Genomic DNA, 13,330 nt, shown 5'->3' with positions numbered 1-13,330 from the left:
GGAGCTTACAATCTAATTCTCCCATAGTCTAATGTCCTACCATATTATTATGTATTTATATAGCACTGGCATATTCTGCAGCACTTTGCAGAGAACAGTCATGTTACTGACTTTTCTCAGGGGAGCTCACACTCTAATACCTACCACTATTTTGTGCGAGAGAACACTGGCTAATGTGTGGGTTTTTTTTTTTAGGGGGGGGGGGGGAGATTTCCTACTTGCTTTTTTAAGGTCACTGTACTCATACCCAGGGAGAAACCATGGCACCACTGACTTTGGGCTGCACTCTTACTAGGATATTTTAATTAACCACACCCACTGTGTTATGGGCACGCCCACTGCATTCTGTGGCCACGCCCATTTTTCGCAGCGGCGTGCTTAGCGCGCCGCCAACGTTCTCCTGGGGGGCGCCGTAGGTTTGGGGTGCCTAGGGGAGCCCAAACCCTAAATACAGCCCTGCATTTACCTTTCATTAGTTTGGTGAAGTCACATTAGAGAAGAGTGCTTTCTGATTAGTTGCTATGGATTATTGCACCTAATATTGCTGTTGCTTGCTATAGTAGGCCAGTATGCATGTCTACTTATTCATGAAGAAAGAATCACGACACTGGTGATCATAATCTGAAAATACTAAAGGGGTCACAGTTGATGTTCTATTACATTTCCTGACAGTCCAGCTGCACAGAAGATTTTATTGTATGATATTGTTGCTTGGGAAAGACAAGAATACCAGAGAAAATAGTTATCTGATAATCCCACCCATGAGGCCTAACAAAGCTCCCAGCATATCTGTGGGCAACATGAAGTAACACACACACACACACTCAGCAATAGGGGATGGAGAGGCTGCGACCACACCAGAGCCTCTGGGCCAGGGGGGCCCAATAGGGGCCCTCCCTCAACCACAGTTTAAGCTCTTATTGGGGCTATGCTGGCAATGATCACTTCTATATATGCTTTGAATAGTGGTAATGACCTCTATAGAGGCGCCTTAATTGCAGTTTGTAGCACCCTTAATTACTTTAATTGGCTTGAGGAAGTAGGCACAGACCCATGAAATGCATAGCCAATGCATATTAAAATTAATTTATTACATGCATTTGTCTTCATTGAGTTGAGCCACCATATTTTTCTTATTTTTCTTATTTTTATTGACTTGAATCTAGGTTTATCATATTCTGGGCACCTTTTTCCCCTTCTGTGCCTTTCACCCTCTTTTGGGAGGGGTGTTACCTTTTGGGCCTTAGTGGTTTAGCTACACCCAGGACCTTCTGGTTATTTTATATATCAAAAGCGTAACCGAATCCATTTGCCTGGGCACCTGAGTGGAGTCTGGTTTATACATCTTCACCTGTCTACAGTGGTTGATTGCCCTTCTGCAACCCACCTTTGTATTATTTACTCTTCTTTTTATCTCATTACCCAATCGTGACATACTGCACCACCTGGGCTCCCGTTGTCTCTGTGATTTTTCTTTATAGGGTGCCTTGAACACCCTTCACAGCTGTCTGAAAAGGACCCTTCTCTGTCTGAAAAGGACTTAAAGGTTTTATCAGGTTTAAATTCAGACAAGCAGTTCAGGTCAGGGCAGTAGCAATTAGGAATAAGGAGATAAGGTGAAAGCTATATATAGTAGCTGAGTTTATTACAGAAGACTTGCTTAAAGGACAACGAAGAATGTGGAGGCTGCCATATTTATTTCCTTTTACATAATACCAGTTAGACAAGCATGTTCACAGATCCAACTAAGTTACTCTGCCAAACTTGTGGACATGGTAGCAAGTGTATCTAATTGCTTGGACTCCATCAGATTGTGATATAATCTATTTCCAACAGGTCAGTCATAATTTGAATGCCATGGGAACCCGGACTTATTCTTAAACCTGCTTCACTCACATGATGACAGGATTCTCTCCTGAAGAAATGAACACTACTGTATAGATGTTTCACGAAACACGTTGAGATTTTTGAACGTCTTGTTTTAAAAAATTTTGACACCCTAGGTAACAAAATTACTAGAGAGGCCTGATGCCTCTTGTTGTTCTCCCTCTATAAAATAATAATTCTAACATTTGTATAGCACTTCCAGTTCACCTGTTTTCGTTGTTTCAATTCTCATTTGTTATCAAGAGGTATTATGATGGGTTTTCAGCACCAAGAATAATAGTTGTGACAAAAAAATCTTCCCAATGATGGAAATAGAAAGTGTTTTGTTTAAGGGACACATTTTGGGAACTGTTTATTGTGCCACTTCAGCAGCAACAATTCAGTCACAGGACAAAAGAAGACCTGTGACTATCAGAAGAATACAGAACCTGCATCTGCTGATCAGCTGGTAAGAATCAGTGTGAAATGTGCCGCCTCCTATTTCAGTTACGGTATTTGTCCTAGAAGTACCCTCTCACATCAAACACATCCTAACCAGGTTCCTTGTCTGATTATCAGTGTGGTGTCATCCACTCACTTAGAAAACCTGGAATATGAGTCACCCTCTTTATGTTAGTATCTTATGATCCTTGTTTAGTAGGTATGTTAAAACCCTCAGTCATCAAGTGTTTAAAGAGACACTGAAGCAAACTAATTTTGCCCATTTTACCTTATAATTCGCTTCAGGGCTCTCATGACAAGTAAACCGCCGCGTCCCTGCCGCAAAACAAGGGCTGCAGAGCCCCCAAATCCCCCCTGCAAAATCTACAACTTTCTTGGTCGTGGATTTTGCTGCTCTGAGAGGCAGAGCTATGAGCTGTAGCTCTGCCTCTCTTGCCGTCAATCGCCGCACGGATCGCCACCTCTCCCCGCCCCTCTCTGTGAAGGAAGAGTGAGAGGGTCGGGGAGAGGTGGCCATCCGCCGTGATTGACATCAGGAGGGGCAGAGCTGAAGCTGAAATCTCTGCCCCTTCCAGGAAATGCCGGCTGGATTGTCCCCCGGGGATCTGGGGGCTCTGCAGCCCTCGTTTTGCGGCGGGGACCTGGCGGTTTACTTGTCATGAGAGCACTGAAGCGAATTATCAGGTAAAATGGGCAAAATTAGTTCGCTTCAGTGTCTCTTTAAATCAGTGTTTTATGTTTCATGAACATATAAAAAAGGCTCTGGGAAAAAAGGGCGCCAGGAATTGCCACTAGTAGAATATTGGTAAAATTACTGATATTGGTCTACTTAATTCCAATAGTAAAATATCAGTGATCTTTACTGATGTTTTACTATGTCTTAACCTAACCCTTCTCTCATACAGGTCCCTCCCTCTACCAATGCCTAACCCTAAGACCTCCCTCTACCAATGCCTAACCCTAAGACTTCCCTCTACGGATGCATAACACTAAGACCTCCCTCCACCAATGCCTAACCCTAAGACTTCCCTCTACGGATGCATAACCCTAAGACCTCCCTCTACCAATGTCTAACGCAACCCTCCCTCTCCTGATGCCTAACCCTAAGACCTGCCTCTACAAATGCCTAACCCAACCCTCCCTCTACCAATGCCTAACGCAACCCTCCCTCTCCTGATGCCTAACCCTAAGACCTCCCTCTACAAATGCCTAACCCAACCCTCCCTCTACTGATACCCAACTCCAAGACCTCCCTCTACCTATGTCAAACCCTAAGACCTCCCTCTACTTATACCTAACCCTACGACCTCCCTCTATCAGTGCCTAACCTTAAGACCTCCCTGTACTGATGCCTGACCCTAAGACCTCCCTCTACAGATGTCTAACTCCCCTAAACACTTAACCACCCTCCTTAACCTATCCCCACCGTAAAGCCACAATTTATGGCAAAAAGGGTACATTTAAGTGCTTGGAGGCACCTGATAGAATCGCGAACGCCAAGGCATGCGGATATGCATATTGAGGCATTGAACAGTAGAGCTGCAAGTATACAGCTTTTGTATAAAAAATGCTTGGAAAATTGCTCTATTCTAGCGTTTTTTAGAGCAATTTTCCACTTTCCTATACTTAACATCAGAGCCAGGACAAGGTCCTCCAGCACCCAAGACTGAGACACCAAAGTGCACCCCTCCAACCCTCCCACCCCAGTTATCACATACTGATTGCTATCAGACTGAGAGAGGTGACCCAGGGCCCCCAACCCCCCCCCCCCCCCCAACACCTCACCTTAATCTATAGTTGTCTGGCTTGCAGTCACTGCCATGTATCCCATTTTCTTATTTCTCTCTGCTTCAAACACAATAGGGGAATGATAGCTGAGTGAGTTGTGCGCCCCCTCCTACACTGCTCCCTGAGGCTGGAGCCTCTCTTGCCTCGGCCTGGCCCTGCTTAACATTGAGGCTGAATCGCCTCAGAAATGCTGCAGGACCCGCGTTTCCATTTGTGAAAAAATCATCGCTCTGGTGTGTTCATCCCATACAAATACATTAGCCAACGCTAGGGTTTTGAAAAGCACTCAGAAGCGCAATGCAAGATATGTTACTTGGATACAGACCAGTGAAAATCCCATTTTGGACATAATTCACAAAGGAACAACTTACTTTGAGGGCTTGTTCACACTGCAGGCGTTTTTGTTATTTTTTAAGCGCGGGCGATTTTTCAAAATCGCCCTGAAAGCACTTTCACAATGATTCTGTATGAGATAGTTCACATACAGTATGAGCGGCTCGTTTGTGTTCCGCTTTGTAAAGCGGTGCTTGAGCCATTATTGAGGTGATTTCGCCTCAATGGAAGGTATAGAAAAAATGCAAAACACTCACAAAACCGATTTGTGGAGCGATTGCGTTCACGTTTTTAAGAATAAATACATTGTGATGTATTTATTCTTTTCCGGATCAAAGAGTTCACTTCCTGACTTGCGTCAGGGAGTGAATTACCAAAATGCTCAGGAAAAACACGTCGGAAAACGATAAACAAAAACGAATCGCCCACCCAAGCGCTGGAAATTAGAAAAAAAGCCTCAAAAAAAGTCCACCGCGGACGGACACACGAGCGGAACACAATGTGAACAAGGCCTGAGTGATTATTTTGCTTGTAAATGTGCTGAAAGGTTATTTGTATTAATTAGGAGAAAAATAAGGAGAAAAATAAGTAATTTATGAGACGTTTTTGAATGAATTGACACCTATAAATCTTAAGTTGTGATTTATCCCTTTTTGGGGTTGATTCATACAACCTCCCGAAAATTGCCATGTCTTTATTAGTGCACAGCAAATCTACCAGTGTTAATGCAAGCAATGTAATGTGGATTGTGTGCATTGTATTATCTATGGGCCAGATATATGAACACCACACATAGCACAACTCGCAGTATGTTCAGCAATGTACGCAATGCTCGGGGGGGGGGGTAAATATTTTTATTTATATTTTGTCAACATCTTCAGTAGCACTGTACATAGTACAAAAACAACAGTGGAATAATGGGGAGCATAGATACATGAGAAGTACAAACACTGTGCAGCCAAGGCATTCAGCAATGCCCATTCAAATCCATACATAGCTGTTGTGTGGTTTGAGACATCACTTCACCACACCTAGCACACATTAGGAGTATTTGATATCCTATATACAAGTGACTACCACATGTTTCATGCCCTCTATAACCTACAGGAACACTGAATTCTGCTGCTATACATTGTGATTTAACAACTATGTCCCGATACACACTTGCTCAAGTTTGCCTGGTGCCTCTATAAATGGGCAGTGCTACGCAGGATTATTAACCACTTCCAATCCTATGTCTGACGGTGGCATTTTCTAGAATAAGCCCAATGTCACAGATAGCCTGAAACAGGAAAATATGGCTGCCGCTAGGGCTGCTGTTGCTGGATAATGGCACGGCATTGGCCCCTCTAGACCAAAGTTTCCGACTCAGTCTGACACTGATTGCCACTGGCCCACCGCTCCACCATGATATATAGATATTACGTGGGTGCATTTGGACTTAACACTTAGGGCATTGTTGTTGGATCCAGTCCAGCATGGCATCAGCCAATGTGGATAAGAGTCCCCCATTGCTGCACATAATATCTTCATTATACTGGCACGTGTACAATGGGGGTGGGGCTACAGCAGACGAGCTGGTACTGCCGGGTTAAGGATTTAGCTGGCCTGATTACCCATGTCCCCTCCCCACACTGCACAAAAGTAAGTGTTGGGGGTGGATAGGGGAAGGGAGGGGACATGGGTGATGGCAAAAATGGATTGGAAAGGGTTACAATTGGCCTGGGAAGCTCCATTAACTTTGTATACTAGTTGCCACAAATAGAGCCTGGGCATCTTGTCAATTTAAAGCACCTTTTTTTGTAATAACGTCTTGTGATTCTGAATCCATCAGATGGACTATTATTTAGGTTCTCCACCAAAGCAATCTGTGGTCCTGTTTATCAGCATTTACATTATTACAATTTGTGGTATGTCTACATGTATGTTGTCACAATTTAGCAGGATATATTGTTTTTGGTACTGTGGATATTTTGCAGTTATCAGAAAAAGAATATCTGTATAACAATTTAGTATTCCAGACACTAAAAGTAATCAATTAATATGCATGTGTTTGGAACATTTGTCCCAGAATAAAATGCACAATAAGTTTATTTTTCATATGTTACTATCACTCACAATAGGTTGTAAAAAGCTCACAGATCTGGACTAGTACATCTCCTCATGGGAGATTCTTTATTTTCAAAAACAATGTAATAAAGTTATCGATCACTTTTTATTCAAAGTGTTTTTCGCTGGTTCTCTTTTTGCTTGTTTCATCTGCTCTCCTTTTACCAGAAGTTGTTATATTGGCCTCGATTCATAAAGCATTACCTCATGCGGTAATGCTGAAAACAGCAGACTTTACCGACCACTTAGCAAAATGTCAATTCATAAAGGCTGTTACCGCATGAAAAGCTGACATTACCGACCAGGGAGCTAAATTACCGACTTGGCTGCAGTTACCGACAACACATGTCAGTAAATTGTCAGCAAATGTCAATTCATAAAGCCTTCAACATGCGGTAAGCCTGGCGGTAGTTACCGACACCTCTGGTGAGGTCTTAACAAGTTACCGACAGCTCTGACAGCTCTGATTAATGCAAAGTGCAGAGATCCGAAAGTCTGTTTGATTCATCTGTGGAGAGAGCCAGAGAGCCCTCTGTGTGAATCATTTCAGCAGGCAGGGAAAGACTGTGTGACTCATCTGTCTGAGTCATCAGTGGAAAGAGCCGGCTGTGTGAGTAATTTCTGCAGGCAGGGAAAGACTGTGTGACTCATCTGTCTGAGTCATCAGTGGGAGAGCCAGAGAGAGCCGTCTGTGTGATTCATTTCTGCAGGGCAAAGAGGGAATCGGGACACTGCTCTACTCTACCGCTCAATGGGCTGCGGTAATTTACCGACCTCCAAGGGCAGCTGGGGAAATCTTTATGAATTAGCACACAGACCGGGAAAATACCGAGTGCGGTATTTTCCCGACAAGATTTTTGTTATCGCACTGCTGTTTATGAATCGAGGCCATTGTGTATTGGGACCAAGTAGAGTTTATAGGTTAGAGTTTTAGAAAACTGGTGCCACTATAAACATGTTACATTCTCAGCAGAGGCAGCAGATAACCGTCTAGCCCAGTGGTGGCAAGCCTTTTCGAGACCGAGTGCCCAAACTTTAACTCAAAAGTCTCTTGTCTCTCGTAACATGCCAACACGCCAATTTGAACAAAATGACCCCCTCCTCAGAACATAAGAGATGACAAATACCAGGCCCTCAAACCTACAGTGACCAGATTTTTCTGGGTTCCACCTTGGACAGGGGAGGAGGGGGGGGGGGGGTTGGTGTGTTCCACGCCAAAAAAAATGGGCGTAGCCATGACATTGTATGGGCGGAGCTAATGTAATGATGTAACAGCAAGGCATAAGAAAGCAGTGTTTCCGCCATGATGTGGTGAAACAAAGATTCGCATGGGTGTGCAGAAACTGTGTGATGCTATTTATTAGTATACCCGCCGTAACCCCGAAGCAGCAAATATAGCCAACTATGACCATTAAATAATAAATGCAGCAACAGTTACCCCAGACACCAGAAAATAAACGCAATGTGGGCAACATTTCAGCAGAAAATAATGCAATGTTGGCAACATTTCAGCAGAAAATAATGCAATGTGGGCAACATTTCAGCAGAAAGTAACGCAGTGGGCAACATTTCAGCAGAAAATAATGCAGTGGGCAACATTTCAACAGAAAATAATGCAGTGGGCAACATTTCACCTGCAAAAAAAGGAATTTACTCACCTGACAAAGGTCCCCTCACCTGCCGGCCTCTGGCGCACAACTCCCCAGACCATCTTGCTCCTGCAATCTCCCGCACTGAATGGAATAGCAGGGCTACGGGAAGATGGCACCCGAAGCCCTGTACTGGAGACACAAATTGTCTCCAGTGCAGGGCTTCGGGCGCCATCTTCCCGTAGTCCTGCTCTACCTGCCGGAAGACTATGCACTATAGACGGACATTGGTAGCACATTCAGTTGTAGACCAGTTTGAAGTGCAGTTTGATATTTGCTGGCATATTAGTGTAAGCAAGCTGAAATATCGTGCTGTGCAGGGGGTAAACAGGATTAGTATTTTGTATAAGGAGCACAGCTATAGTAATTTCTATTATTTCCAATAAGAACACATTTAATGATATGAATTTTAAATAACTTGCATGTTTCTAGAATGAAGAGTTGCTGTAAAATTGTTTCTGCATCATATGTTACTTCTCTACTTGAAACTTGTTGACATAATACTTGTACAGAATAAACATGCCCTGCTCTGATTCTATTTCAAAGATAAATAGTAGGAAACAAATTGGAGCTTGTATTTACTTACGGTGTGTGTGTGTGCGTGCGTGCGTGCGCGCACTCTCCCTACTATTCATGTCAGCACATGCAGCTTACTCTATTATTAAAGCAGGGATTCTTGGTTCACACATACTTGAATACAGCAGATCAACGTAAGCAGTATGGTAATGTGCAAATTCGTAATGTTTGTTTACTTACTTACAAGAGGATTCATTGTCCAAATAAATAACCTGGTCATATCACTGCATAAACTAACAATAACACTTTTAATGAGGGACAGTGCCCTGAGCATATTATGTAAAATTATTGACCAGCATTGTTTGAGTTTTTGACTCTGCACACACAGTGCTATATATCACCCGTATTACAGCAATAATAATTACTGAGGAAACAAGGCAGTCAAGGTCTATGTAACTGTTAGTAAACAAGGCATCATCAGGTATGCCATAACATTTTACAGTATCAATTGCCATAACAATATCACAAAGTAAGCATTACTTCAATTCTCCCTTCACAGCTGAGGGTTAAAGACCTCGATCCGTTATCGACTTAATTTTACCTCACAAAACACAATAGGTAATCCTGCAGGTACACATATTGTTTGGAAATAACAAATAGGCAAATATTAGCTGTAACATCGATTACCCCCTAAAATGCATTATTTCTCTAGAAATGAAGGGCCATTTTGGATAGACATCCATGCCTGCATGCAAATAGTACAACCACTGTATCATTTCTGTCAATGTCTACCTTTGATCTCTGCCAGCAAAAACAAAAGTGATTCCAACTGCAAAAATGGAGGGAGGACATATTTATTTAATCCACCTGTAGTTTTACATGTTTAGAATGTAAAAATGTGATGCTTTCATGTTAAAAAAAAATCACAGCTTTATCATATACTATAGCCATAGCCATCTACACATGCTTGATGTGTGGGTCTGTTAATATCACATACTCTGTCCAGAATGCTGCTTGTGTAACTATTGTTGTTGTACCTCTGTTGGTGTGTACACAAGAGCCATATGTATCTGTGTCTTCCATAACATTGTCAAATGTGCCATTTTTTTAAATATTTAAGTGACATTTGCAAATGCAGTCTGAGTGTGTGTGTGTGTGTGTGAGAGAGAGAGAGAGGATATATATATATATATATATATATATATATATATATATATATATATATATATATATATATATATATATATATATATATAATCTCATTACACAGCATTGCTTTGCAATTGAAATTACATCACGATAAACTTGTCTGGACAATGACACAATTATGGTGAAAGCCTAATTCCCCTGAACAGAGAAGAGATCTGGGATAGCTATCTTATTAAGTGCTTTATTAATTACGGTCTCCATGGTAACTGACCGTCTACTAAGAGGATGCACACTGCACTATAAGGAAGTTTGTGTCTATGTTGTCCCACATGAAATGCTATACCCCAGATCCCTTCACTGTACCTACCTTAAATCCACGTTGCCAGCATTCTCAAAAGTTTCATGTTGCTGTTGATGGGGAAAGGCAGTTGCAACAACTCTTTGGCATGGTAGAGCGTCTCGGGTTGGTCCTCATAGAATCTGCTGCTGTTGTGTGATATCATGCTAGCTTTGCCTTACCACTCTAGACGCTGTTTCCACTGCCTTTTTTTCCCACAATGGACTCTTTCATCCCGAGTTCTCCATATTATTTGTGCTGTAGAGACTTCGGCAGCCGTCCATACCACGTCCTCGGCTTGTAGTGATGAGACAAATAGCGCCCTCTCCGGTTACATTATGGGTAATGGACTGGATACAAGCAGTGACAGCGTTTGCAGTTGATTTGGGGACTCTTTTCCTCGGTGTTGAGCTCTGCACGTACAGCTGTGTGCCGTGAAGAACACTTCAGCACCATGAGTGTGGACAGCTCCTGTATGGCTCCCGAGTGCGCTCTGACTTCAGCACAATAAGTGTGGACAGCTCCTGTGTGACCCCCGAGTGCTCTCCGACCTGCTGAGTACACACTGATCCAGCCCTGCTGCTTTCCCTCCTCCTATGATTGTGCCAGTGCTGAACAAAAACAGCTCTCCCGTGCACTCCTGTGTTGTGATTATGATAAACTGCTTAACATGCTCTTTGTGTAGCACAGTCTGTTTTATATTTAATGTCAGCACTGCAATGTTGGCAATATTAACTAGTTTGTTACATTATATCAGCGTATATCATAAAGGGAGACATCAAATGAATAAATCTGATTCAGATGTGTGGGATGAAAATATTGAAGGGTGAGGATTTTAAAATAAAGTATGTATTCTGCAGTGGATGTATCACTATTGCCATCCTATATACACTAGGTAAAATGTGAAATATGTACATCGTTTTTTATGGCATGTAGAGCTGAACATTCTTACTTATTTAACATGCAGAGCTGATAATTTGCTAACCCCCCTTAGCACTATACACAGCACAGTACTTCAGCACTACACCGCCATGTAGCAATTAACTAATGCGATTCTATTTGGGTTCCTTACTGAGGTCATCTAATAATGGGTGCACTGCTACCTATACCTATGTTACCTATACAGGGTGGCTACCTAGTAGAAGGATCACATTTGGCTATCTATACTGGGGAGCACCTCTGCTATCTATAGTTAAGGGTACTTATTACTGGGGCACATCTACTACCTATATGGGGAAGAGGGGGACCCACCTAATATTGGGTATGGCCGCACACCTGGCTACCTATATTGAGGTGGCTACCTAATAGTGGGGACACGTTTATACTGGGGGTAGCACAACTGCTACCTCTACTGGATGGGCCTACCTAATACTGAGGGCTCATTTGTCTACCTATCCTGAGGGAAGGCTGCTTATACTGAAAAAGGCTACCTAATAATTGGGCACATCTGCTATCTATACTGGGGGAGGAAGATACCTAATACTGGTGGCACATCTGCCTACCTATACTGGGGAGTTAACCAATTTTGGGGGCATATCTGCCTGCCTATACTTGGGGGTCACATCTGCTACCTATACCGGGGAGGGGTCTAGCCATGACTACCTATACCTATATTACATGACATCTGTAACGATCGGTGGGCGCAGAGAGTATCTGATTACCGGTGATCTGCAGTATCACCGGAAATACAGATATATACCAGATTATAAGTGAACTGCAGTCTCACCGATAATCCGATATACAAACTAACCTCTGATCACCCGAGTAGAGTGTAGTGTTTGGTGTAACTGTAACACTAAGAGGACAAGGCCTCAATGCAGTAAGGAGTACTGCACAGATTCCTTCCGCAGACCTGAGCTCTCCAAGACGGGAGGAGTCAGTCTGACAGTAGGAAGGGATATCTGAAAGTGACCCTCAGGAGGAAGGATCGCTAACAGAGCGAGGAACCGCCTCTAACGGTAAGGTCGGTTCTCGAGGTCGGACAAGCCAGGTCGCACACACACGGACAGATAAAGTACAGGATCAGGAGGCAAAGGCAGAGTCAAAGTACAGGCAGGGTTCAGCAACGGGGTATCAGAAATATCGGGGTACAAAATCAGTAGGCAGAAGCAGAGTCAAGGAACGAGCCGGGGTTCGGCAACAGAGTATCAGAAATATCGAGGTGCAAGATCAGAGTTCAGGAGGATAGTCAAGGCAGGCAAAAAGTCATAACAGATAATCACAATCAAACTAGTACTTTAGCTATCAACAGAATCTAGCTTAGTGTAGGATTACAGCTCCAGCTGGTCCCGGCACACTAACGGATCTGACTACGGATCTGGGTGCTCCCACATATGTGAACGCAACGCCAGACAAGGAGCAAGTGAACAACCAGCAGTATATATACTCTAGGACCTTTCCAGGACCTCCCTAATTGCTGGTCCAATGGGAGCAGTGGAATTTGTCAGCTGACCCAGCTGGTCAGCCGACACCCTTCTAACTGCTATTTAAACTCTGCCTCTGTGCTCGCGCGCGTGTAAGTCTAAATCTTGGTGGACTATCAGTCCCAGCCACACCAGTACTGTTTTGCAATGTATCTAATGCGGGGGTCGCCTCTGAAGTGGATTCCGCCGTTACCAATGCGGATTCCGCCGCACTGCCCATGCGGCATGCAGCATTTTTTCCGCGTTGTGACGCCATGCTGGACGCGGAAACAGCCGCCTCACCTCGAGAGACGGCGGCTTTTCCGCGTTTCCTCACAGTACCCCCCTCCCGAGGAGTGGACTCCGGACAACTCCCACCAGGCTTCTCGGGATGTACAGCATGAAATTCCTTCACTAACTCGTCCGCATGCATGCGGTTCCTAGGTACCCATTGCCTCTCCTCAATCCCGTACCCCTTCCAATGTACGAGGTACTGTACCGAGTTCTGTACAGTACGTGAATCTATGATCTTCTCCACTTCGTACTCGGGTTGGGCATCCACCAACACGGGAGGAGGAGGAGTAGGACCCACCTGGACTGCTGGTTTAAGAAGGGACACGTGGAAGGACCTCACCCCCCGCATGCTGGTGGGAAGGTCAATGGAATAAGTAACATTATTAATCTTCTTGGTCACGGAGAATGGGCCCACAAACCTGGGA

At 43.7% G+C, this 13,330-nt stretch overlaps 1 protein-coding gene across 3 annotated transcripts in view; it reads right to left on the bottom strand.

Annotated features, from left to right (window-relative positions):
- The window catches only part of CNGA3 (cyclic nucleotide gated channel subunit alpha 3), a 92,871-nt gene extending 82,062 nt beyond the window's left edge, over positions 1-10,809 (bottom strand). For all 3 annotated transcript variants that reach the window (XM_068268167.1, XM_068268168.1, XM_068268169.1), the window contains exon 1: positions 10,240-10,809. The gene's annotated coding sequence lies outside the window, so the exon portion shown is untranslated. The remainder of the gene's footprint in view (positions 1-10,239) is intronic.
- Between the last annotated feature and the right edge of the window lie 2,521 nt (positions 10,810-13,330).

Source organism: Hyperolius riggenbachi, chromosome 2 (assembly GCF_040937935.1).
Source record: "Hyperolius riggenbachi isolate aHypRig1 chromosome 2, aHypRig1.pri, whole genome shotgun sequence".
Taxonomy (NCBI): domain Eukaryota; kingdom Metazoa; phylum Chordata; class Amphibia; order Anura; family Hyperoliidae; genus Hyperolius; species Hyperolius riggenbachi.
The sequence above is the reverse complement of the archived record's forward strand: the minus strand, read 5'-3'. Positions and strand labels throughout refer to the sequence as shown.